This window comes from Mustelus asterias, unplaced genomic scaffold, assembly GCF_964213995.1.
Source record: "Mustelus asterias unplaced genomic scaffold, sMusAst1.hap1.1 HAP1_SCAFFOLD_76, whole genome shotgun sequence".
In the NCBI taxonomy this organism is placed as follows: Eukaryota; Metazoa; Chordata; class Chondrichthyes; order Carcharhiniformes; family Triakidae; genus Mustelus; species Mustelus asterias.
In genome coordinates, this window is record NW_027590135.1 from 809340 (window position 1) to 835355 (window position 26016).

At 44.2% G+C, this 26016-nt stretch overlaps 2 non-coding genes across 2 annotated transcripts; both read right to left on the minus strand.

The window, feature by feature from the left end:
• Positions 1–5200: 5200 nt before the first annotated feature.
• On the minus strand, positions 5201–5283 carry trnap-cgg (transfer RNA proline (anticodon CGG)). Its single transcript has one exon. It is a non-coding gene; the product is annotated as a tRNA-Pro (tRNA).
• A 12218-nt stretch (positions 5284–17501) lies between these two features.
• On the minus strand, positions 17502–17573 carry trnad-guc (transfer RNA aspartic acid (anticodon GUC)). The gene has a single exon. It is a non-coding gene; the product is annotated as a tRNA-Asp (tRNA).
• Positions 17574–26016: the final 8443 nt, after the last annotated feature.

A 26016-nucleotide genomic window follows, 5' to 3' on the forward strand; every position in this document is an offset into this window, starting at 1 on the left:
GTTGCATATTGTGTTTACATGTTCCTTGTACTTGTTTAGAACTCTGGTTGCATATAAAAGTGATTTACTGCAGATCGAGGGTTTTGGGGGAAAGGAGAATCGATGTAAATACCTGTCTGCATATTCCACGGAGAAGTCACAAATGTTTTGCGGTTGTTGTCAAGTTGTTTCATGTTCAGTGCAAATAGGAGCAGCAGAGAATGGTTTCGATCGATCAATCTCTCTGTTAAGGGCCCAGCACTCTTCCGCTGCGCCACTCTGCGACGGTAAAAATGATCTCTGCTGCCTATCAATGTAGCCAGGCAGATTTTCGCCCCTGTATCCTTTAACACGAGTAACAGTGTCAGGAGGCTCAGCCACTGCGTCACACCGAGAATACAACAGACAGAGAAAAACAAACAATAGCAGTAATAGAGATTGTCTGGATATATCTAACGACAGACAAAGGTGCTGGGAAACTGGCAAGACACGGAATTGGAGAATCGATCACTGATATTTAAAGAAATTTTCTGTTGCAAATACATATCTGTGAATGTATTTCGTGCTGTGCATTGCCAGAGGAGAGAAGGGTAGATTTTAACGTGCTGAATGTTTAGGACCTGGAATGCACTGCCTGAGAGGGTGGCAGAGGCAGCATTAAATCAGGGTTGTCAAAGGGGAATGGGATCAGCATCTGAAATGAAAGTACTTGCAGGGTTATGAGACAAGGGCTGAGAAAGGGATCTGCCTAGTTGTTCTTTTATAGACCAGCGCACAGACAAAAAACCGAATGGTCTCCCTTTCTTTGTTAGTATCCACTCAGAGATTCTAGATGTATGAGTGTTGGACTCATTCTGTATCGCTCTGTCTCTGGTGCGACATATGTGTGCGACATTCATAATGAATCAATCTGATAGACTTTGCAAATCTGTAACATTCGACCCGGAAGATCCCTAATTGAAACCGGGAAATTTGTTCTAATTAGTACATGATTACACACGATCCTCTACTCAAAATCTTCAATGTAATATCTGCTTATCTCTAAAATTCATTCTCCATTCCCGAGATTTCTCTTTAGTACATCGATGCTAGTCGGCTCAACTGCTCCAGGTATTAGCACATTCCAAGTTATACTGACTGCATGGGAAAGTACATTAATATCGAATTTTCTGTGGGATTTAATGCTGACATCCAATCATTAATTCCTGTTTGCTCTGTCTCTGCAACATCGACAGTTTATGTGATTCTTTTCCGCTCTGCTGCAGTTCTGCATTGCGGCCAGTAGATGTCAGCATACTCTGGTAGACTGATTTTTGTAACAGTTTTAACAACACCAGGTCAAAGTCCAACAGGTTTATTTGGTAGCAAATACCATTAGTTTTCGGAGCGCTGCTCCTTCGTCAGATGGAGTGGAAATGTGCTGCATCAGAGAGGGACACAACATACAAGAATTGTTCACATTATATTGAATTGGGACGGAGGAATTTCGAAATACTGAATGTGTTGACCATATCAATTCGAAATCTACCAGTAAGCTGCTTTCCTCGGCATTCATCATTTAAATACCGATAAATCAGCAAGGCTATGGTTTTTAAGTGAAAGTATTAGCACTGGTATGTATTTTCTTTTGAACAAAGTGGCATTTTGAATCATTGTTACTTAGCATAGTTAGAATTTCATTATGCAACAGTTTACTTATTAGTACAAACCTAGTAAAGCATGTATTACACAAACTGTTATCTATTTCCGATTGGGGATGGTATATCGAGAGAAACTTGCTTTTCTTGAGATATATTACTGACCTATATCTGGCTGCACAGGTTTCAATCTCAAAATTGGCCAGTGGTACAAAACTTGAAAATATTATGACCTTTAGTGAGAAGGATATTGATAATCTTCAAGAACATATAGGCAGGCTGGTGAAATGGGCACAGACGTGACAGATGCAATTTAATTAATGTAAGGAAGTGTGAAGTGATGCATTTGGGTCCGAAGATCGAGGAGAGGTGATATGAAATAAAGGGTACACCTTTAGCCTTCCTAATCCCTATGGCACTTTTACCATGCCAAGATTCCACAGTCTATTCACCCATCTCAGAACACATTGAATATCCTGCCTGACGTCTGCATTTCACCGTCCACTTGTGCAGAGATGATTAAACATTTAGCACTCCCACTTTCCTATGTACCTTTACTCTGCAACGACCCCTGCTCCGTCTGACAACTCAGTCAACGTCGCACCTTCACTTTGAGAACTGCCCATGGTAGGCTTATCCTGCCCAGTCCCAATTGTGTTTCACTCTGCTCAGTAATATTGCCCAGATTGCATTATGTTCCAACTTTCCTATTCTCAATTAATAATAACTGAATGAATAGAACCATCCTTTGATTAAACACTGTCACCTTTCAATGTTTCGCGGGCGAGTTTAATGAAGTGCTGAAAGTTATCCAAACATATCTGCAATTTGCATTCTCATTGACAAAGAACTGAGCGGGTGATGGATACAGTTTCAATAGTCGCTTTAAAAAATAGAGAATGGATATACAAATTTAAAATCCAAGGGTGATATCACTGCCTGAAGAGATTTTCAGGCTGTGGCGATTAGAATAACAATGCACATTATCAATTTGAATTGTTGAAAACAATAGAATGGTGCATCCATTGTGGATGAAAGGAAACTTTAAACTGTGCAGCCGTGCTGTGCTTCAGGAGCTGGTTTTACAGAAATCTCCATGAATCAAAAGTGTTGCCTCGCCTGCTGAGCATTTTCAGCATTTTCTGTGTTTGTTTCAGATTTCTAGCTTCCAGCTTTGCGTTGTGTTCTGTGCAGGTGTTTTACTGCAATTGGGAACATGTTCTGATCCGCCCTGTGACAGATGGAGTAGAATGTGTATCGTGACTCTCAAGCCTGCGAGATTCGACTCCAAGCTGTACAAGAGAATGAGGAAGAGAGATAGGGAGGATCATTCTGTGATGGACAGATTTCCTGTGTAAAGGGCACAAAAATCTGTACTTCCACAGCTGTTTTAACAGACATAAGATGTCCCAACATGACTTGCAATCAATGAAGTTCCTCTTAACTGTTCCCGATGTTTTAACGATGAGATTGTTGAACTTACCAGAGTTTCTGCATTGTCAAGAATCCATATATGGACCTGTAAAATAAACTTCCAACACGCGCCATGTGGCTCTGTGGCGCAATGGATAGCGCGGTAGACTTCTAAATAATGGTAAGTTAACTACTCAGAGGTTGTTGGTTTCAATCCCACCAGAGTCGAATTTTGGATTAGATTGTTCGCAAACGGTTTGCTGCTTCATTGATGTGATTCAGCTTTGGCACCGACATTTCCTGCTCTGCCATCTCTCCATGCTGTTTCTGTTTACTCGGCTTTCAGGGAAACCACTGACTTGGGAAGAAAATGCAAACCCCAGTGGCTTTCATAAGATTTGACACAACGTTCGCTGATTGCGTTAAAAAATAGTAACATACATTTTCAGTTAGATATTTCGCTTCTTTTGGAAGAGAACGATGTTAAAGAACGCATACACGCAACAACAACAACAACAACTTATAAATAACTACAATCAATGAATAGATATCAATGCCCTGCAACTTGGTGGTGTTATCCTGATGTGTCTGCTGCGCTCATCCTTCCAGGCTGTAGTGGTCGTGGGTTTGGAAGGTGCTGGAAAAGGAGCCTTGCGGTGTTGCTGCAATGCACCTTGAGCACAGATGGTGCACACTGCTGCCTTGTGTGTCGGTAGTGGAGGGAGTGATTTTTTATTCATGCGAACCAAATGAAGTGGGCTGCTTTGTCCCGGATGGTGCCAAACCTCTGTAGTGTTGTTCAAGCTGCATTTATCCAGGCAAGTTTCTCAGGAAACCAGGCGCTCCGGTTGCCTTCCCCAGTCTAAAGATGAGCAGCTTGGGTTGTTTGGCCATGATCGTTTTCCCTTGGTTCCCAAGGTGTTTGTATAGGCAGATTAGTGGGGTGGATGTGTGGCGCCGTGGGGATAGATCCTGTGTGCGATTCTCTGTCGGGGAGTCGGTACAGACTCAATGGACAGAATGGTCTCCTTTTGCACTGTTAGGATTTCATGATTCTAAGGTCATTGGACTGTGTTAGAAATTCCCTGAGAAAAAACATGGAAAGCTGTGTTTGGAGAACTGACAGCATTGGGTTTATTGTAGATGAAATGTGTTTTACTGCAAGATTATGAAAATACCTGGATCGGGTCAATAAATATTAGAGATATTTGTGGGGATCTCGAAATATGTTTTTGTTTCATTTTGTAGATCATCCACTGTAAAGGGAAAGACAACATTGGTGAGCAAGGAAGGGATGCTGTGACTTACAAATGCCGCCTAATAGAAGTCAAACCTCTGCTGGGATTTGAACGCAGGATCTTATCATACAAGCGCCTTAACCAACTAAACCAGCTTGATGCTTCGGCTTGTACAGCGGAAACTGGAAATGCGTTCCTGATCTGGCGGTATTTGTGCAAAAAGGGACACTACCAGATCTTGAACATATCTCTGCAAATAGAGATAGTTCACATTTCAGATGCAGACCTTTCACGGGAACGACCGCTTCACTCTCCACAGATGCAATGGGATCTCGGATATATTCATGAAAGAAAAATGATTGAATCCCACAGTGGCCCATCGAGACTGCACCGATTTCCCTGAAAGCCTTTGAAACCCGCCTTTCCCGACATTGAACAAGCACATCAGAGGGAATCACAGACATCACTCAGTGCAACTCTTCCGCTAAACATTGAGTGATTTATCGTGAGCTGGTTCGATTTATTGTTTTCAGACACACATCTAGTATAAAAGTAGCCGTGTTCAGGATGTCATTCACAAACACAGCTTTCTGCTCTGACGGCAGACGTTCTCCTTCTGTGGCACAAGGTGATTTTTAAAAAAAAATACTTCATTCATGAGGGCTATGTGTGTCGCTGGCACGGGAATCAGTTATTCTCCAAATTAATTATCTTTGTGTAATTGGTGACGAATTTCCTCTGGAGCCACGGCAGTGCGTGTGAACAACACTGCTGTTCGGGAGGGAGTTCCTGGATTGTGAACCAGCCAGAGGAACGGCGATGTCTTCCCAAGTCAGTGTGGTGTGGGTCTCTGAGCGGTCGTTGTTTCTCCGCATCTGCTGCCCGGTGAGAGATTTCTTGGTTTTGGATGGTGCCTCGCGAAGTAAAAACAGCTGTCAGGAGTGGGATTTGAACCCACGCTTCCAGAAAACACTGCGATCCGAACGCAGCGCCTTAAACCGCTCGGCCATCCTGACGACATTCGCCTAAGTGTAAAATCTCTGCACAAATCGAATTGAATTCCACCTTTATTGTTATTAAATTTAAACCGCGATGCGTTTTTCCATTTTCGAACCCCAGGCAGAGGCCTGTGTCTGAGTCCCATCCTTCCCCAAGCCGCCGGGAGGTGAGGAGTTTCTCATTGCTGCATTGTTCTGTTTTCTCAAATCAACAAAAACCCAATTCCCGCCCTATCTGTTCCTTGCACGAAGGTGTTGAGAGTGTCAGATCTGAGCAAGGGGAAGTATCCAATTGGAGAGTTACATCCTGGCGACAGGAATATCTCTCCACACCTACTTTCGGAGCTGCTGAATATTTCCAGCATGTCGTTTGTTCCTTCAGTTCATTCACTGACAACATAATCTTGACTCTTGAGCGCAGCTCCAGACACAGCTTTTCTGTGATCTTCGCACAGACAAGTTCACTCTTCACTTTCCTACATACATGCTTTAAAATCGACTCTTTTCACACTCAGCATCCTGCAGCATTGCCTTCAAACCTCACCCAACCCTCCACCCACGCACCAGGGTCTCAGAGGTACAAGTGCTTCTTAGGAATTCACAAAAGCAAGGGGATCGCAGTGTTTGTGAGGGAATATAAACGATTAATCCACACTCACACACACACACACACACACACACACACACACACACACACAGCCACAGCAGATGGTGAAATTTGACATCAATAAAAACATCTGGTATTAAAAGTCTAACGACAATCAATCGACTGCCTTAAAATAACACAACTGGTTCACTCATGTCCTTTAAGGAATGCATTTTTTTCCTGGTCTGCACCTCCATGTTGCCCCCGACGCTCAGCAACTTTGGTGACTCGAAGTTGTCCTCTGAGGCGACCTACCAAGCCGCTCAGGTCAAGGGCAATTTGGGATGAGCAACAATTGCGGGCCCAGTCAACGATGCCCATATCCAAGGAATGAATAAACAAAATAAATAGCTGATTCAAAGTGAGGTGATACAGAAAGTCAGTTGCAGCATCAAAGATTGACAGATACAGAATTAAATTAGAAACTATCTTTCAGTTCTGGAAGCTGACAGTCAGAACAAGTCACTTGTACAGGCACAGTTCAACAGATAGAATCTGTTGTAGGTAAAAGAAAAAACCTCTGACACTATTAGTGGATCAAAGTGCAGGTTTATTTTCACAATTGTGGGAGAAGTGAGGTTCGAACACAAGTAAGAACAGAGTTTATATATGTCCCGGGCCCCGCCCTCATCACATTGCAATTCTCTGAGATGTCTGTCGTTGTTCGTGGTGAGATTCGTGTTGCATCAGCAATATCTTCCTCTGGGTAGTTTGTTCGATCTCCAAGGCCACGATTGTTCGTCATTTATATCCTTGAAACAATATCACAGGTTTTGCACAAACAAGTTAACTAATATACATACAGGTTTGTATAATACTTTATATCAGGATAAGAGGAATAAAGTATGATGAATATATATATATATATATGAATCTATGGTTATACGATCACAGAAGGCATACATGTCAACTCCATCGTGTTAAGCAAAGTTACATAAAAATGGAGATTGTTTAGCTGACTTAGAACCATAGAACCATAGAAAATTACAGCTCAGAAACAGGCCTTTTGGCCCTTCTTGTCTGTGCCGAACCATTTTATGCCTAGTCCCACTGACCTGCACTTGGACCATATCCCTCCACACCCCTCTCATCCATGAACCCGTCCAAGTTTTTCTTAAATGTTAAAAGTGACCCCGCATTTACCACTTTATCCGGCAGCTCATTCCACACTCCCACCACTCTCTGCGTGAAGAAGCCCCCCCCCCCCTAATATTCCCTTTAAACTTTTCTCCTTTCACCCTTAACCCATGCCCTCTAGTTTTTTTCTCCCCGAGCCTCAGCGGAAAAAGCCTGCTTGCATTCACTCTATCCATACCCATCAAAATCTTATACACCTCTATCAAATCTCCCCTCAATCTTCTACGCTGCAGGGAATAAAGTCCCAACCTATTCAATCTCTCTCTGTAACTCAGCTTCTCAAGTCCCGGCAACATCCTTGTGAACCTTCTCTGCACTCTTTCAATCTTATTTACATCCTTCCTGTAACTAGGTGACCAAAACTGTACACAGTACTCCAAATTCGGCCTCACCAATGCCTTATATAACCTTACCATAACACTCCAACTTTTATACTCGATACTCCGATTTATAAAGGCCAATGCACCAAAGGCACTCTTTACGACCCTATCCACCCGTGACGTCACTTTTAGGGAATTTTGTACCTGTATTCCCGGATCCCTCTGTTCAACTGCACTCTTCAGAGTCCTACCATTTACCCTGTACTTTCTTCTTTGGTTTGTCCTTCCAAAGTGCAATATCTCACACTTGTCTGCGTTAAATTCCATTTGCCATGTTTCAGCCCATTTTTCTAGTTGGTCCAAATCCCTCTGCAAGCTTTGAAAACCTTCCTCACTGTCCACTACACCTCCAATCTTTGTATCATCAGCAAACTTGCTGATCCAATTTACCACATTATCATCCAGATCATTGATATAGATGACAAACAACAATGGACCCAACACCGATCCCTGCGGCACACCACTAGTCACAGGCCTCCACTCAGAGAAGCAATCCTCCACAACCAATCTCTGGCTTCTTCCATTGAGCCAGTGTCTTATCCAATTTACTACCTCCCCATATATACCTAGCGACTGAACCTTCCGAACTAACCTCCCATGAGGGACCTTGTCAAAGGCCTTGCTGAAATCCAGGTCGACAACAGGTAGATTTCGAGCTGCGTTAATCTCATTTCTTGATAACAAGTGGAGACAGCAAGAATAACTGTTCCTCTTATCTGGCACAGACATGAAAAACACCGAACTCTGACGAAAACATGAACTCTGCAGTGTTCTCAACAAAATCACAGAGTTCGGGTCTTAATGCTGAAGTGTGACAAAGCTCATTAACCCATTCCCGTCTTCAGAATCAGAAAGATCCCTCATTGAGCACCAGATAAGGCAAAGCACAGTCTGAATACAGACAGATGCAGCAGAAAAACCATTCGTTCTGCAGCAGAAAAAGCATTCGCACACGACCAGAAGTACGTGGAGGCTTTAGTGCGAGTGCAGAGGAGGTTTACCAGGATGTTGTCTGGTATGGAAGGGCTTAGTTATGAGGAGAGATTGGGTAAACTGGGGTTGTTCTCACTGGAAAGACGAAGGATGAGGGGTGACCTCATAGAGGTGTATAAAATTATGAAGGGCATAGATAGGGTGAACGGTGGAAGCTTTTTACCAGGTCGGAGGTGACGTTCACGAGGGGCCATAGGTTCAAGGTGAGGGGGGTGGGGGGGGTGGGGGGAGGGGGAGGGCGGGGTGGGGGGAGGGGGAGGGCGGGGTGGGGGCGGGGTGGGGGCGGGGGGTGGGGAGGTCTAACACGGATATCAGAAGGTCGTATTTTACACAGAGGGTTTTGGAGGCGGACACACTGGGAACGTTTAAGACTTATCTAGATAACCACATGAATGGAGTGGGAATGGAGGGATACAAAAGAATGGTCTAGTTTGGTCCAGGGAGCGGCGTGGGCTTGGAGGGCCGAAGGGCCTGCTCCTGCGCTGTATTGTTCTTTGTTCTTTATTCTTTGTTACACAACCGGGAACATATTTGCACAACAGGGAAGAAATTGACACAAACGCAGTGAAGATCTGTCAAAGGCAGAGTCCCAGTTCCACAACAGGGAACAGTTACACAGCAGGGAATACAATTCAAAACAGGGATTTCTTTGTGTAACAAAAAATAACTTATCATGAATAATCAATTTTTCCACATTAGTCTCTTTCTGGTTTGCTGGGCAACATTTCTTGTTTGAAATAAAAAGAGACAGTGAATAGATTCCTGGCTTCCGCGCAACAGTAATTTTCAGGAAACAATGGACCTGCGAAGCAGAGTGGCCCAGCGGAAGCGTGCTGGCCCCAAAACCCAGTGGTTTATGGATCTAAACCATTCTCTGCTGTTGTGTTTTCGCTCACGTTCAGAAGAAAGGGATATCTGGGTTTTCCCTGCAGCAAATTTGCTTCATTATCTTGCTCTACGTTCGTGAGAATATCACAGTGGCACAGCTCATTTGTCCCAGTTGCGCTCAGTTGCCTGGACAATTTATGCAGCCAATATCTCTGGTTCGATTCCTGTTTCGGTTGAGATTATTCATGAAGGCTCTGCCCTCTTCGCTTTGCTCCTCACCTGAGGTATGAATTATTCGGTTAAATCACCAGCAGAAAGTTCCCCCTTTGATGAAACATCTGGGACTGTGACCGTTTCTTTAATTTTATAAGCAATGGCAGCATCGCATTTATGCGGCCATTTGTTCAGATATAAACCTGTGCAAAAAAAATACACAAACTGAGCATGTGAACCAGAAGAATCTCCAACAACTTCATTTCTATCGACCACAGTTTTGAAATTCATCATATCGGGGACATTTGCAAACAATCAACTTCACCGAAATACAAACAGAAACTGTGAGCTTGACGTGATTTGAACACGCACCCTGCTGATCTGGAGTCAGACGCGCCACCGTTGCGCCACCGGCTCACATACTTCCATGATTTTTACATCTGTTTTATGTTCGGTGAATTCTAAAGCATCTCGGATACTGATGGGCTAATTGTCCCCCTCTTCATTTTCTGTGGATAAATATTGAATCGAGGAGCAACAACGAACCAAGATTAACGAGAGAGTAGAAACACCACATTATTCTGCGGGAGGAAAATGTTTTTTATTACGGGTGTTAACAACACACGAGATCGATTGGGCAAAAGCCCATGTTTGAGAAGGCTGCCGCATGGTTAAGGCGGTGGACTACTAATGCGTTGTGTTTTGCACGCGTGGGTTCAAATCCCATTCTAATCGTTGATGCGTTTTCTCTGTCTCCATTTTGAACCATTTATGGAAGTTGAACCGATGATTCGTTTCGTGTTTTGCGGTTCACGGAACAAAGATAAAGTAACGACACAGACTTCGACAGGCTTGAGGGGCGAATAGTCCAGCACCATGCCATGTTCCTATCTTCCTAATCCAATGAGAAATTCGAGCTGACAATCGATTCAAATCAGGACACCAGCTTTGGACAGGAGTTTGCCTCCATGAAAATATGTGGTTTCAGAAGCTCCAAAGGAAACGTCAGCTTCATTTGCACATTTTTAACTTTCCAGAATCGGCAGGTCAGCCTTGGAAATAATTGCCATGTTGGCTGGTTTGGCCGTGCTAAATTGCCCCTTCGTGTCAGGGCGATTAGCACGGTAAATATGGGAGCCATTGGTATCATCAGTTGTTCTTTGACTGTTTTGTGTAGCCTTTCACCAAAATTGCATTTAATCTCTCCTGTGGGAGGAAACTGGAGCATCCAGAGAAAACCCACGCAGACAAGGTGGGGGGGGGGGGGATTCGAACTCCACACAGACTCCCACCCAAGGGCGCAATCGAACCCACGTCCCTCGTGCCGTGAGACAGCTGTGCTAATCACTGCGTCACCCTCTAAACCATGGGAGTGGGATGAAGTAAAATGCTCTTTAAATGAGCCAATATGGATTCGATGGGCCAAATGGAGTCCTACTACACCGTAAAAATTCAGTGGTTTGGGAATTTAAAACATTGTTTCATTGAATGTTGGAGCAGGCTTGAGGGGCAATATGGTCTAAAGAGCAAAGAACAAAGCAAATTACAGCACAGGAACAGTCCCTTCAGCCCTCCAAGCCTGCACCGACTGATCTAAAAAACCCTACCCTTCCAGGGACCATATCCCTCTTTTCCCATCCTCGTCATGTATTTGTCCAGACACCCCTTAAAACTCACTATCGTACCTGCTTCCACGACGTCCCCGGTAGCGAGTTCCAGGCACCCACCACCCTCTGTGTAAAACACTTGCCTCCTTTAAACCTTTAATAGGAACCTGAGGAAGTCTACTCCTGATCTGATACATTGTGCTGCTGTGTCCAGAAAGTAAAACTCATCCAATAATCTATTTCACATATCAGAATTCACTCCACAAACCGTGAACCATCAACTGTATCCTCACTGACAAACACTGACTCGTGGTTAAGCAATGTCTCAATCTTAAAATTCTCATCCGAGTCTTCAAGTCCCTCCATGTCCTCAGCTCTCGCTTTCTGTAATCACCTCAAGCCCATCAACCCTCTGAAACATCTGAGTTACTCTAATTCAGACCTTTTGAGCATCACTGATTCGTTTCGCTCCCCCAGTGTTGGCCCTGCCTTGAGGGCCTCGGGTCTGGAATGCCCTCTCTGCCTCTTTCTTCGTTTCGTTCATCCTCCACTTTTATCGCCTTCCCTTCATTGACTTCCTCCTTTTCCCGTGGGATTTATCTTTTTCACACTCTGACTTTCGCCAGTCCTGTTTCCGTTTTAAAGTTGAACGTTTATTTGTAAGTCACAAATAAAGCTTATATGAACACTTCAATGAAGTTACTGTGAAATTACTGTGAAATCAAGTACAATCAAGAGTTATAGTTGTACACCTGTAATTCTCACCGCGATTGCGCTTTAAGATTTGTTTACCCGCCGTCAGCTCTCTGATTTCTCATTGGTTTCAGCCCCGGTTCGAATTATATGACGCAATGACGCTCGGCTGGGGATGACACGTAGGGAGTCGCCGAACAGCGCCGCATGATGAAGGATCAAGAATAAGCCTTGCAGTCGCGTTGTTCAATTGGCTGAAGTTGATGTCAATTGTAATGTGGGCGTGTGTAGAGCTGAGCAAATCGCTCTGCTATTTGTCAGAATATGTAGCGTCATTTTCATTGTTCCCTCACATTTCAAACGGGAATCCTGATTGGACAAAGCAGATGTCACTCAGTTAGCGCCGAGTGTCCATTGAATAACAAGGACGTGACTTTGATCAGAGAATAGGCCGATAGAGAAGGCGGGGATTACCCGGGGCCTCTCAGACACCGGGCTGAGCGGCAGCAAATGTCCAGCCAGCGGCCTCTGTATCATAGAATTCCTAGAATACAGAGGAGGCCATTTGATCCATCGACTCTGCACCGACCGCAATCCCACCCAGGCCCTAATCCCGTAACCCCACCAATTCTCCCGATTAACCCACTGACATTCGGGTCAATTTAGCATGGCCAATCAACCTAACCCGCAGACCTTTGCACTGTGGGAGGATACCAAAGCATGGGGAGAAAGTGCAAACTCCACACAGACAGTGATCCGAGGCCGGAATTGAATCAGCGTCAACATTAAGGCACTGGTGGAACTAGCAGCATTCAGTTAAATTACTTTTTTTAAAAATACGTTTATGAGCTAACAAGGAGCAAATTACACATATGAGATTCAGTAATTGATTCAAACGAGCGATTATGATTGTTCAACACATATGCTGAAATTTTGAATGGATTGTTATTGCTTTTAAGGACTATTGTTCACTTTGGCTGAAAGCAGTTTACTGCGAGGCACCGCGGTCAAAAGACTATTATCTCTGACTAATGATGAAGCCATATTTCGAGGGAATAATTGAACCTTGTGATCAGTTAAAGCTTCGGGTGGAAGGAACGTTTCGAACACTTAATCATATTTCAGGTTTGATTGGCTTATTCGCTGCCCGCACGAGATGTTCTGGTGCCCAGCCGTGGTGCCATGAGTTAGTCTGTTTGGACAGTGACCTTTAAGGCAACGCGTGAGAATGTTTATTTGAACTCTGGGCTGAGCATTTTACTCGGCAATCAGGGAGTGGGTTCAGCCAAGATAGGAGTCAAACTCAAGATCATGGATTAGAATCTGGAATATGGATTTGTGTTCGAATATTCACCCCTCAAGCCTGTCCAAACTTCTTCTTGTGTCCAAACTTCATCTTGGTTCTGTCAATGTCAAAATAACAACGAAATATCAGTTTACCTTCAATGAAGGGGCAGAGAAAATGGATCATCAACGAGGAAGGAACTCGAACCCACGCGTGCAGAGCACAATAGATTAGCAGTCCATCGCCTTAACCACTCGGCCATCTCATCATACAATGATAACCTTTCTGATCACCTCTTGTGATTTTAACACATGGGACAAAGAACACATTTCTCCTGCAGGATAATGTTGTTTCTGTACTTTCCCATTAATTTTGGTTCGCTCTTACTCTTTCATTCGATGTGAATCCCGAGAAAGTATAGAGGGAGGCAGTTCCCTTCACTGGTCCCTGTCCCTCACCGAACTCACCAGATGTAAAATGTCGCCAAATGCTGTGAGCTTGTGGTGCAAAGGTAGCGCGTCTAACTCGATATCAGAATGGTTGTGGGTTTAAATCACGTCAGGCTCGTGGAGCTTTTCTGCATCAGTCTTTGGATTTTGCATTTGTTGATTGTTCCAGAAATGAAAAGTCTCAAAACTGTGATAGGAATGAAATTTTAGGGATACTTCCGGTTCTCATGCTCAGTACTTGTTTGCACACTTTTACATTTGAACAACGTGTCAGGGATTTGATTCGTACATTGCTTGTAAAGTTAAGGCAAGGTACACAGTTCCAAATGTTTCTCGGTGTCATGAAAGGGGATAGCTAACTGGTGGTAATTTAAACGAAGGAGTCACACCTCAGGCGAGGAGCAAGGCTGAGAAGCCGTGGCCTTCATGAAAAATCCCAATCGATACAAGAATTGACAGCGAGCTTTTGGCTGAATAAGCTGTCCAGCCACATAGAAAGAAAGAAACCCTACAGTGCAGAAAGAAGCCATTCGAGGCCATCGAGTCTGCACCGACCACAATCCCACCCAGGCCCTACCCCCATATCCCTAATTATTTACCCGCAAACCCCTCTAAGCGAAGCATCTCAGGACATTGAAGGGCAATTTTAGCATGGCCAATCAACCTAACCCGCACACCTTTGGACTGTGGGAGGAAACGCACAGACACGAGAAGAATGTGCAAACTCCACACAGACAGTGACCCAAGCTGCGAATTGAACCCAGATCCCAGGAGCTAGGAAGCAGCAGTTCTAACCACTGTGCTACCGTACCGTCCACATGAGGCAAAGAGTAAGGATAATGAGACTGAATTTCATTTATCACAATCTGTTTTCGACCAAGCGGTTGAGGAAATTGGGCAGCAGCCGAATGTTTCTATTTGATGTGAGCGAGAATATGACAGCAAGAGGATGGTTTCAATCCAGCGATCGCTGGGTTATCGGTCCAGTGCCCTTCCGCTTTGCCAGTCTGCTCCGGAATGTCACCCGCGTCCTGCCTATTCCTGCTGCGTGGGAGAGAGGAAACTATTCATTGTATTTTTATTTCAAATAAGACTCACGTGTTGGGAGGATCACCCTGGCTGGACAATAACACGGAACATCACGCCGACTGTAACAGACGGAGAAAGACACACAGAAAATCAGTAAGAGACTGTCAGGACACACACACAATGACAGACAGAAAATATTCCGAGCAAACCAGCAAGGTACCGAGATGGAAAAAATGATTATGTATGAAACGGGGTTTTTTGTTCCACAAAGATAGGCCCTGTTTTGAAATGGATTTCCTTTTGCGTAACTGTGCTCTCTGCTGTGTCGCTGTTCTCTCTGTTGTGGAACTGGGATCTGCCGTTGACAGATCTTCACTGTGGTTGTATCACATTCTTCCCTGTTGTGTAGGTGTGTTCCCGGTTGTGTAAATGCGATCCGTATTGAGCAGAAGTTTTCTCTCTTTTGTAAAGGTTTTCTGTTGTGTGAAATGTTCTCTGTTGTTCTGTGAAGATGTTTTCAGTGGAAAAACAGCCGTCGGGACTTTCAAGGCCGCCATTACAGAGACTTGCTTTCAATTCCAGACATAGATTGGCTGAATGGCCTACTCCTGTTTCAGTTTTCTATCCATGTTTCTATGTATTAAATCAGGGAATTTAAATTTGTTGGGATTTACTCCGTGGATTACCAGTCCAGTGGCATGATCTTTCATCCCTGTAAACAAAATCAGTTCATTCAGCTCATTATTAAACCTCTTCCGAGCAGATAAGAATTCCCTCCACAGAATTTCATTAAACCGATTGAAACAAAGCATTTGCTTCGAGTTGAGAAAATCAATAATTTATCCAATTCAAACAGATACTGTGGAATTGTTCGGAGGTAAAATTATTAGCATGAGTCTGAATTTAATTGACAAGATAACAAGGAAATGTATTCTGAGAAAGAGCGCTGCAATGTTTGGAAGCAAAAGTGGACTTCATCTGACACGAAAGAACGAGGTTCCCAGGAAGATGCACCAGATTTCTATATAAAGCGACAGGATTCGAACCTGCAATCTTCTGATGCCACCATGAGAAATACCGAAGTCAGACGCCTTATCCATTAGGCCACGCGGTCAACTGATGGTTACTGCCGCTGACGTTAGGATCGTGTGAGTAAGTACAGTGACAATGTTATTTTTCATTCGATTCGAAGATGAACCACAGATTCCCAGGTCCCAGAAAATAGAAGGGAATGCTCCAGCAACGTAAGTAATATTTTTCGACATCGAAATAGCCTTTTACTCTGTGAGTCGTGAAGATACATGGAGCGTGAGGAATGGAGCATTAGTGTATGATTACAAGAGCAGCAAGGCAATGTTGGAGCTGTACAAAAATTTGCTGAGGCCACAATTGAAGTACTGATTGCAGTTCTGGTCAAATCACTATAGGAAGCATATGATTGCACTGGAGAGGGTGAAGAGGCCATTCACCTGGATGTTGACTGGAAGGGAAACTATTTAGGCTCGGGTTGTTTTCTTTAGAGCAAGGAAGGCTGAGGGGAGACTTGATTGAGGTGTATAAGATTATGAGGGTTATGGACAAGGTGGATAGGAAGCAGCTGTTCCTCTCAATTTCAGTGTTGATAACAAGGGGTAGTATTTTAAGTTGAGGGACAGGAGGTTTAGAGGGGATTTGAGGGACACATTTTTTTCATCCAATGCTTGGTGAGAGTCTGGATTGCAATGCCTGGGAAGATAGTAGAGGCAGGAAAATGTCACTAAGTTTACAAAGTATGTGGATGAACACTTGAAATGTCATAATTTTCAGGACTATGGGCCACGTATTGGAAAGTAGGATTGGTGTAGATTTAATGTAGGTTTCTCGGTGCAGACTTGATGAGTTGAGGCGCCTCTTCTGTATTGCATGACTCTCGCTATTATCCTCAGACTTGGCTGTTCACTGGCATGTGTCACCATCCTCTGCATACTCCACAATCACATGCAGTCAGTGACCCTCACCAAGTGAAAAACACAAACTCCATTCAGTAAAACCTGCAGCCAAACAAGTTTGTGACTTTGTCCCATTCTCTTTTTCTTTTCCCTCACTGCAATACTGCACCTGTCAACAAGCACCTTACCCACAAGCCTGGAGATAATCAAAGGAAGGACAGGAAATTGTTCGACCTGCCCCAGCTCACTGAGCATTCCTCCTGAGAAGCAGATGAGACTTTGGTTTGTAACATTCAGAAAACTAAAGATCATTTCCAACATTCCTGACTCGGAAACGCCCCTTGAAACAGCTCCATAAAGAACTAACTGAAGGGTTACAAATTAATTGGAAAAGTCAAACCCCTCCCAGCTTCACACAGAACACTGACCATCGGAACACAAAAGTCATTTCCCACGTTGTCTGATCATTGAGGTACAGGTATCTCCTCCTGCCTGTCTACATTCGTTGATGGAACTTTTTTTCAAACAACTGCTGAAATTGCGAGCTCGAGTTTCTCATGGCATTATAAAGGTGGGTATATTGAATGGTGCTGGACTATTCACCCCTCAAGCCTATCAAACGCTGTGTCCAAATACCTTCTCCAATGCCTCCACAACCTTCGTCAAATGTGGTGCCCAGAAGCGGTTGCAGTACTCAAGATGAGGCCTATCTGGGGTATTTAAAAGCTCAACATGACCTCCATACGCATGTATCCAATCGGCTATTCAGACAACTTAGGAAAATATTTGCTTCATTAACTGCTCTCTCAAGATGATCTGCCACCTTCAAGGACCCCACCCAAACATTGGTATCGCCACATCAAATGTGAGCCAAAATGCCGATGAATTGAACGAACGTTGATCTCAGGTCACGAAACGTGTCCGTAAAAATGTAAGGATTTGCATTTTTGAGTGCTTCTTTCCTTGACAGTCTTTATTTTATAGTTTCAAAGCCAGAGAGCAACACAGGTTGTTCAACAACAACTTGACATAACAAAAATGCGATAAACCCCTCGTCGGGGAATTGAACCCCGGTCTCCCGCGTGACAGGCGGGGATACTAACCACTATACTAACGAGGAAATGATGATTTGCATATTGTACACTTGCCACTTACACTTTCAGAGCGACAACTGAGTTCTGACGAGATCAGTTCTTTTCCGCAATTCGGAGGACCATTTAATGCAGCAAACAGCGGTTTTAACCAACCGACTTTTGGATTACCAGGAAAGAGAATGAGATGGATGCATGAAAAAAACAAGAATCAGGTGGAGACAGAAAGGCGCGTTTGCCGTTCATTTCAAACTGCATGTTCTTATTAATTCTGGAGGAAAGACGGCGTGTCTTGAAACCTGAACATGCTGGACAATCTCAGCTGGTCTCTCTCCACAGATGCTGTCAGACATGCTGAGATATTTGTTGTTTCAGATTCCAGCATCGGAAGTATTTTGCTTTTATCTTGTCTCTAAAAGCGTCTTTTTCTCCAACCCGCTGGAACTTCCAAAGTGCTTTACAGCTCAGATGCTTTTCTTTAATTCTATTGTCTTCTGTCTTGCCCGAGGTAGGTGCGGATTGAGCAAAAACGGAAATTATCAACCCCAATCTCACATAATCGTGGAAAGATTATTTCTGTGGCTTTTACCGTCTCATCAGTTGTTTGATATTGTTTCATTTGTTCAAAGCTGCCTCAGTTAAAATCTTATCAGGGCATATCTCTGTGAGCCACTGGAAAATGAATCAAGTTTCCAACCCGATTCTGAACTCATGAAGTTGTAATTAATTATTCTGTGTCTCCGATGATAATTTTAAGAAGCTCAAATAAAATCCTCTTTGTTTAACTGGAGTGAGAGTGGGGGAGAGAGTCTTAGCAGGAGTGCTGAGAGTAAGCTAAGAAGTGATTTAATTATTCATTTATTCATTTAAGGGTATTCCTAGTATATTTCGCGGGCTTTTTTCAGGGTTTTGAATTGAGGAAGTGAGGTCAGCTGAAGGGGATTCTGGGAGGTTGAGTCTTAGTATAAAAGGCTGTGGTAGGCTAGTGAAAAAGGTTGGATCCCATGGGATAAAGGGGGAGGTGGCTAGATGGGTGGAGAACTGGCTTGGTCATAGAAGACAGAGGGTGGTAGTGGAAGGGTCTTTTTCCGGCTGGAGGCCTGTGACTAGTGATGTACCGCAGGGCTCTGTATTGGGACCTCTGCTGTTTGTGATTTATATAAATGATCTGGAAGAAGGAGTAACTGGGGTGATCAGTAAGTTTGCGGACGACACAAAACTGGCAGGACTTGCAGATAGTGAGGAACATTGTCAGAGGCTACAGAAGGATATAGATAGGCTGGAAATTTGGGCAAGGAAATGGCAGATGGAGTTCAATCCTGATAAATGCGAAGTGATGCATTTTGGTGGGAATAACGTAGGGAGGAGCTACACGATAAATGGAAGAACCATAAAGGGTGTAGAGACGCAGAGGGACCTGGGTGTGCAAGTCCACAGATCTTTGAAGGTGACGTCACAGGTGGAGAAGGTGGTGAAGAAGGCATATGGCATGCTTGCCTTTATAGGACGGGGCATAGAGTATAAAAGTTGGGGTCTGATGTTGCAGATGTATAGAACGTTGGTTCGGCCGCATTTGGAATATTGCGTCCAGTTCTGGTCGCCACACTACCAGAAGGACGTGGAGGCTTTGGAGAGAGTACAGAGGAGGTTTACCAGGATGTTGCCTGGTATGGAGGGGCTTGGTTATGAGGAGAGATTCGGGAAACTGGGGTTGTTCTCCTTGGAAAGACGGAGGATGAGGGGAGACTTAATAGAGGTGTATAAAATTATGAAAGGCATAGATAGGGTGAACGGTGGGAAGCTTTTCCCCGGGTCGGTGGTGACGTTCACGAGGGGTCATAGGTTCAAGGTGAAGGGGGGGAGGTTTAACACAGATATCAGAAGGACATATTTCACACAGAGGGTCGTGGGGGCCTGGAATGTGTTGCCGGGCAAGGTGGTGGAGGCGGACACACTGGGAACGTTTAAGACTTATCTAGACAGCTATATGAACGGAGTGGGAATGGAGGGATACAAAAGAGTGGTCTAGTTTGGACCAGGGAGCGGCGCGGGCTAATTGTTCCTGGTTTCTCGTTTCAAGGCTTCATTCTATGATCATCTTGCTGGTGCCAGTACAGAGTGAGACTGCGGATAGTTGGGAACCTGTCTCGGGGGCAGGGAATTCATATGGTGTTCGTGGAAGTGGAAATGACTAGGGTTGGGAAGCATTTTCCGATGGGGGCCATTGTGATCTCCTGGACTCGTTTCGATCGCCTCAGGGGGTCGGAGAGGAATTTCCTAGATTTCTTTTTCCCCATATTGGCCCTGGGGTTTTTCACTCTGGGTTTTCGCCTCTCCCTGGAGATCACATGGTCTGGAATGGGGGGTGGGGGTAAGTTAATAGGTTGTAATGAACAAAGCATCGTAGCTGTGAGGGACAGCTCGGTGGATAGGATATTGGTATGTAGATAGGCTGGAAAATTGGGCGGGGATCCTGGATTCAGGATTCAATCCTGGACCGGGGAGCGGCGCGGGCTTGGAGGGCCGAAGGGCCTGTTCCTGTGCTGTATTGTTCTTTGTTCTTTGTTTGTTCTAAAGCTCTACTGTCCATGGTTCGGCCACGGATTCGAAAACAAAACAGATTTCCAAGTAGTGTCTGCAACATAGAACCACGTAATCCCTGCAGCGCAAACGCAAGCTTTTCGCCAGAGTCTGATGTGATCTGATCAGTTGTTTCATTTGAATTGATTTGATTTGATTTATTTTTGTCACATGTATCAGCCATACAGTGAAAATTATTGCTTCTTGAGCGCTCTACAGACAAAACATTCCGTTCATAGGGAAGGAAACGAGAGAGTGCAGAATGTAGTGTTACAGTCATAGATAGGGTGTAGAGAAAGATCAACTTAATGCAAGGCAAGTCCATTCAGAAATCTGACAGCAGCAGGGAAGAAGCTGTTCTTGAGTCGGTTGGTACGTGATCTCTGGCTTAGGTATCTTTTTTCCCGACTGAAGAAGGTGGAAGAAAGAATGTCCGAGGTGCGTGGGGTCCTTAATTATGTTGGCTGTTTTGCCGAGGCAGCGATAAGTGTCGACAGAGTCAGTTGATGGGAGGCTGTTTTGCGTGATGGATTGGGCTACATTTATAACATGTTGTAGTTCCTTGCGGCATTCGGCAGAGCAGGATCCGTTCCAAACTGTGATAGAATCAGAAAAAATGCTTCTTTGTTGCATCTGTAAACGTTGGTGAGAGTCATAGCTGACATGCCAAATTTCTTTTGGGAAGAAGTTCCTTTGTTTTGGGAATGGAAAGTAACTTGCCTGACTGGGAATCGAACACAGGCCACGGCGGTGAAAGTGCCGAATCCTAATCACTAGACCATCGGAAAGTGCGTGCAGCCTCACCAAGCTGCAGTATTGTCTTCCAATCGGGCACCACTTCCGCAGTCAAGGGCACTCAGCCTCCGATCTTCGGTTGTCTTCAGGACACACGACAAAGCAGAATCGCCGAGCAGAAACAGACAGGCAAGTTCCACATGCATGAGGAAAGCCTCAACTGGGATCTTGGATTCAAGCCACAGGACACACAACCCTCACCATACACTCTGAATTTGAAGAATCCTTCATACTCTCCTGACCTGAGAGAATTCACACCTCTTTAACCGGTGATTATCCCTCTCTCCACCCTTGCTCTCTATGTCTTTAACGAATTGATTCCCTGAAAAGTCTCGCATTCTAACCATTGTTCACACTCCAATCTGTAATTATCGTACTATTGTGTTTGTGTCTATCGATGTCGTGTTTGTCAACCTCCCTCAACTCATCTGATGAAAGAGCAGCTCTCCTAAAGCTCGTGATTCCAGCTTTAACCTGGTGTTGTGAGAATTCTTATTGTGTCCACCTTTTCAACGCCGGCACTTCCACATCAACACGAGTGCGAGCAGATCATCTGTTGAGCGAATAGGGAAATAGATCAGAATTGTTGGTGTGATGTGTTCCATTATCCGTCCTCACGCAGTCCAGGTATATACCAACTATCAACGACACGTATGAGAGGGTAAGATACATTATTCTCTGCCCTTCTCTGGTCCATTTTATCGAAATGATTTTTTTCAAAATCTTCCAATAATTTAAAGCCCAGCATCAGGCCACCCCTCAGCCTTGTCATTATAAGAAAAGAAAGATGCAAGCAGTCAAAACTTTACCAGGTCTTTCCTTTGTTCTCAGTGACACTACTTTTTATGGGCTATGGGTGTCACCTGCAGGACCAACATTTGTTGCCTTTCCCTAATTGCCCTTCAACTGAGAGTGGCTTACTCGGCCACTTCAGAGGGCAAGTAAGAGTCACCCACATTGCTCTGTGTCTGGAGACAGATGTACGCCAGACCAGGCAAGGCGGGCAGACTTATTTATCTAAAGTGCACTGGTGAACCAGATGAAGTTTTATAACAATCGACGGTAGTTTCAAGGCGGCCATTACTGAGACCAGTTTTTCAATTCCAGATTGATCAAATCAGTGAATTTAAATTTCACCAGCTGCCATGGTAGAATTCACTCCACGTCCGCAAGTATTAGTGCTGGCCCCAATTATTGGACGATTTTTAAAAGAAACATCGATTTGTTTGCAAAATTCTCTAATCTCTGAATATATTCCACCAATTTATCGCTCGTGTTTAGAATCCTTGGCAAAGTGGCCACTTAATCCAGAAATTTTGAAATCAATTCTAACTTGGAATTTCCACTGATGTCTTATTGTTCTCAAAAACCTCTTTCACTAACGTTCCAATGACTATTCCTCCCTACGTTTCACCTGCTCCTTCCATTCCCAAACTGTTCTCACCAGGAATACCGGACGCCCAGCTTGTTGCAATTTGTTTGAATGAACACGATGTCATATAATCGAAGCAGCATTTTGAAATTCTCATTCATTCAACGTATTCTGGTGACTTGCTTTTCTTCTGTTTTATGTGCCATTACATAAGAATCTTACTCTGACATGAGACCACGTTTTGCTCTTTTGCTGCTATGTTTCTTTCCTCTCACGCCATGATTTTTCTCATGGAATTTACAGCACAGAAGCCATTCGGCCCATCTTGTAGATGCTAGGTCAGAACACACTGGTGCCCATTGCAATACCAACTTCCTGCTCCCGGCCCACAGCACAGATCCAGATCTTTATAGAAAAAAGACCACTGAAAATTACGATTCATTCTCATGGGCTGCCCTGGAAGAGCTAATTAAACATTTCAAAGGGAACCGCTGCGAACACGTTTCTGCCCTGCGCGTGGAATCCGTACTGGGTGTCGAGATCAACACCTTAACTGCTCGGCCACGACAGACGTTTGTCTGTTAGAATGATTTACCCACCTCAGAAATATTTGTAGTAACTTCAATAGGCAGCTAGATTATGCAGAGCAGTGTGTGAGCTGAAATCTGTTCGTCTCCCTCTTTTTGGTATCTTTTTCTTTGAAAGTCCCACATGGCAGGTTGGTTCAGAAGGTTAAGGCTCATGGGATACAAGGAGAAGTGTCTAGATGGGTGGAGAACTGGCTTGGCCATAGGAGACAGAGGGTAGTGGTCGAAGGATCTTTTTCTGGCTGGAGGTCGGTGACCAGTGGTGTTCCGCAGGGCTCTGTACTGGGACCTCTGCTATTTGTGATATATATATATAAATGATTTGGAAGAAGGTGTAAATGGTGTAATCAGCAAGTTTGCGGATGACACGAAGATGGCTGGACTTGCGGATAGTGAAGAGCATTGTCGGGCAATACAGCAGGATATAGATAGGCTGGAAAATTGGGCGGAGAGGTGGCAGATGGATTTTAATCCGGATAAATGCGAAGTGATGCATTTTGGAAGAAATAATGTAGGGATGAGTTATACAATAAATGGCAGAGTCATCGGGAGTATCGAAACACAGAGGGACCTAGGTGTGCAAGTCCACAAATCCTTGAAGGTGGCAACACAGGTGGAGAAGGTGGTGAAGAAGGCATATGGTATGCTTGCCTTTATAGGACGGGGTATAGAGTATAAAAGCTGGAGTCTGATGATGCAGCTGTATAGAACGCTGGTTAGGCCACATTTGGAGTACTGCGTCCAGTTCTGGTCGCCGCACTACCAGAAGGACGTGGAGGCGTTAGAGAGAGTGCAGAGAAGGTTTACCAGGATGTTGCCTGGTATGGAGGGTCTTAGCTATGAAGAGAGATTGGGTAAACTGGGGTTGTTCTCGCTGGAAAGACGGAGAATGAGGGGAGATCTAATAGAGGTGTACAAGATTATGAAGGGGATAGATAGGATGAATGGTGGGAAGCTTTTTCCCAGATCAGAAGTGACGTTCACGAGGGGTCACGGGCCCAGGGTGAGAGGGGCGAAGTAGAACTCAGATATTAGAGGGATGTTTTTTACACAGAGGGTGGTGGGGGCCTGGAATGCGCTGCCAAGTAGGGTGGTGGAGGCAGGCACGCTGACATCGTTTAAGGCTTACCTGGATAGTCACATGAGCAGCCTGGGAATGGAGGGATACAAACGATTGGTCTAGTTGGACCAAGGAGCGGCACAGGCTTGGATGGCCGAAGGGCATGTTTCCTGTGCTGTACTGTTCTTTGTTCTTTGTTCTTTGATTGAGAATTCATTTATTAGTTGAGAGACTTTTAGTTTATTTCAATTTTTTTTTCAGTAGAAATTGAAGCCGAATTTAACGTCCGAAAAAAATAAAATTGAAACATTTAAATCAATTTCATTTCATGAGCGGCAAATATTGCGTTCGAACTGTTTGTGCCCACATGCTTTGAAACGCAAGAGACAGTGGATAAAGTTCTAAATAAATGATCAATGCAAAAGACGGGAATCGAACACGGGCCAACTGTTTGGAAGGGAGCTATGCTCACCACTCTATCACTATCACTTGCTCTCCTTCAGGGCTCGTCATTTTCATTAGATATAATTACAGAACTACCTGAGTTGCTGATTTCATCACACACCAGGCGTGTCCATAGCACAGTTTGGAAACTGAACTTGGCTTGCATCGTATTTCCGCACTGTTTAACTTACCTTTTTTACTGTTGTTTCTGACTGAGAACTCATGGATTGAGGCCTGTTGTTGCATTGAAACATTGAAGGAAATTGAAGCTGGATTTTCCGTTCGTTACTCATTGATACTAAGAATATTCAGTGAATTTAGTTTTAGGAGTGACCCGCTTCTGTTCTGAATGCGATTGCTCATTAAATGAGTCACCACTGTGATGGTCAGGAACTGGCACTCGGTCAAATGCTCGCACAGTCACCACTGCACCACCATCGCTCACCTGACTCTGCCACTCCCTCTGTATTTACGGAATGAACAAACAAGCAACGAAGTGGCATAGAAATCAGAGATTATGGAATCCAATAGCCGACATTGTATTTCTGGGAGTCTTACATTTTCCATAGATCGGGGTGAGCAGGATCGCCCAATCAGAAAGCAGATCTCTGGAACATGGAATTTGATTAATATCATGTTTTGCAGTCATTTTAGTCGGTAAGAACCATGTTGATGTGATTTCACTCCAATCCAAAAGGGTTCTGAATGAATCGCGACCTTGTTGCACAACTCGCGTTCAGCCAGAGATGGCAGCAGTGAATAATAAATTGAATTTACTGTTTGCGTCAAGACATCTGGACAGGAATGGAGCTACTGTTGCCGCGGAGCTGGCCAAGCAATATCCTGACCAACTGCACCCGCTCCAAATAGATTCATAAAATTACTGAACAAATCTATGACAGTCTCTAAAAGCATTGTATTAACACCTTTTAAATAATCAATTTGCTGTAACTAATTCAATATGAACCGTTTCAATGTCAGCCCTATTCAAGGTCAGTTCTCAAACAGGTATTAACTGGTTAGAAGTTGTAATGCAATCAGAGAACAGTCATCAATATTCTCAGAGAAGTGAAATTGCGGCCCCGAACTTCACAGAACATCTACAGTACAGAAGGCCATTCGACCCATCGAGCCTGTGCCAACAACAATCCCATGCAGGCCCTATCCCAGTAACCCCACGTATTTAACACACTAATACTCTTGATACTAATGGACAATTTAACATGACCATTCCACCTAGCCCGGCGCTAATTTTCATGGGGGAACGACCGATTCTGGAAAAACAAAATCTGCCACTAATGCCGCAAATGAAGCTGACGTCTGTTTTGGAGCCTCTGAAACCACATGTTTTCATGGTGGCAAACCTCTACCCAAAGCTAGTGTCCTGATTTGAATCGATTGCCAGCTCGAGTTTCTCATTTGTATGAAGAATATGGAATGGTGCTGGACTATTCAGCCCTTAAACCTGTGGAACTCTGAGTCTTACCTTCACCTTTGTCCGTGAACCTTAAAATAAGTGATCAGTTTACCGTCAATCAGTCAATGGGGAAACAGAGTTTTAAATGTCATAACAATAAAGATAGAATTCAAATCGATTTGTGCAAAGATTTTACACTTTGGCCTATAGTCTGGGT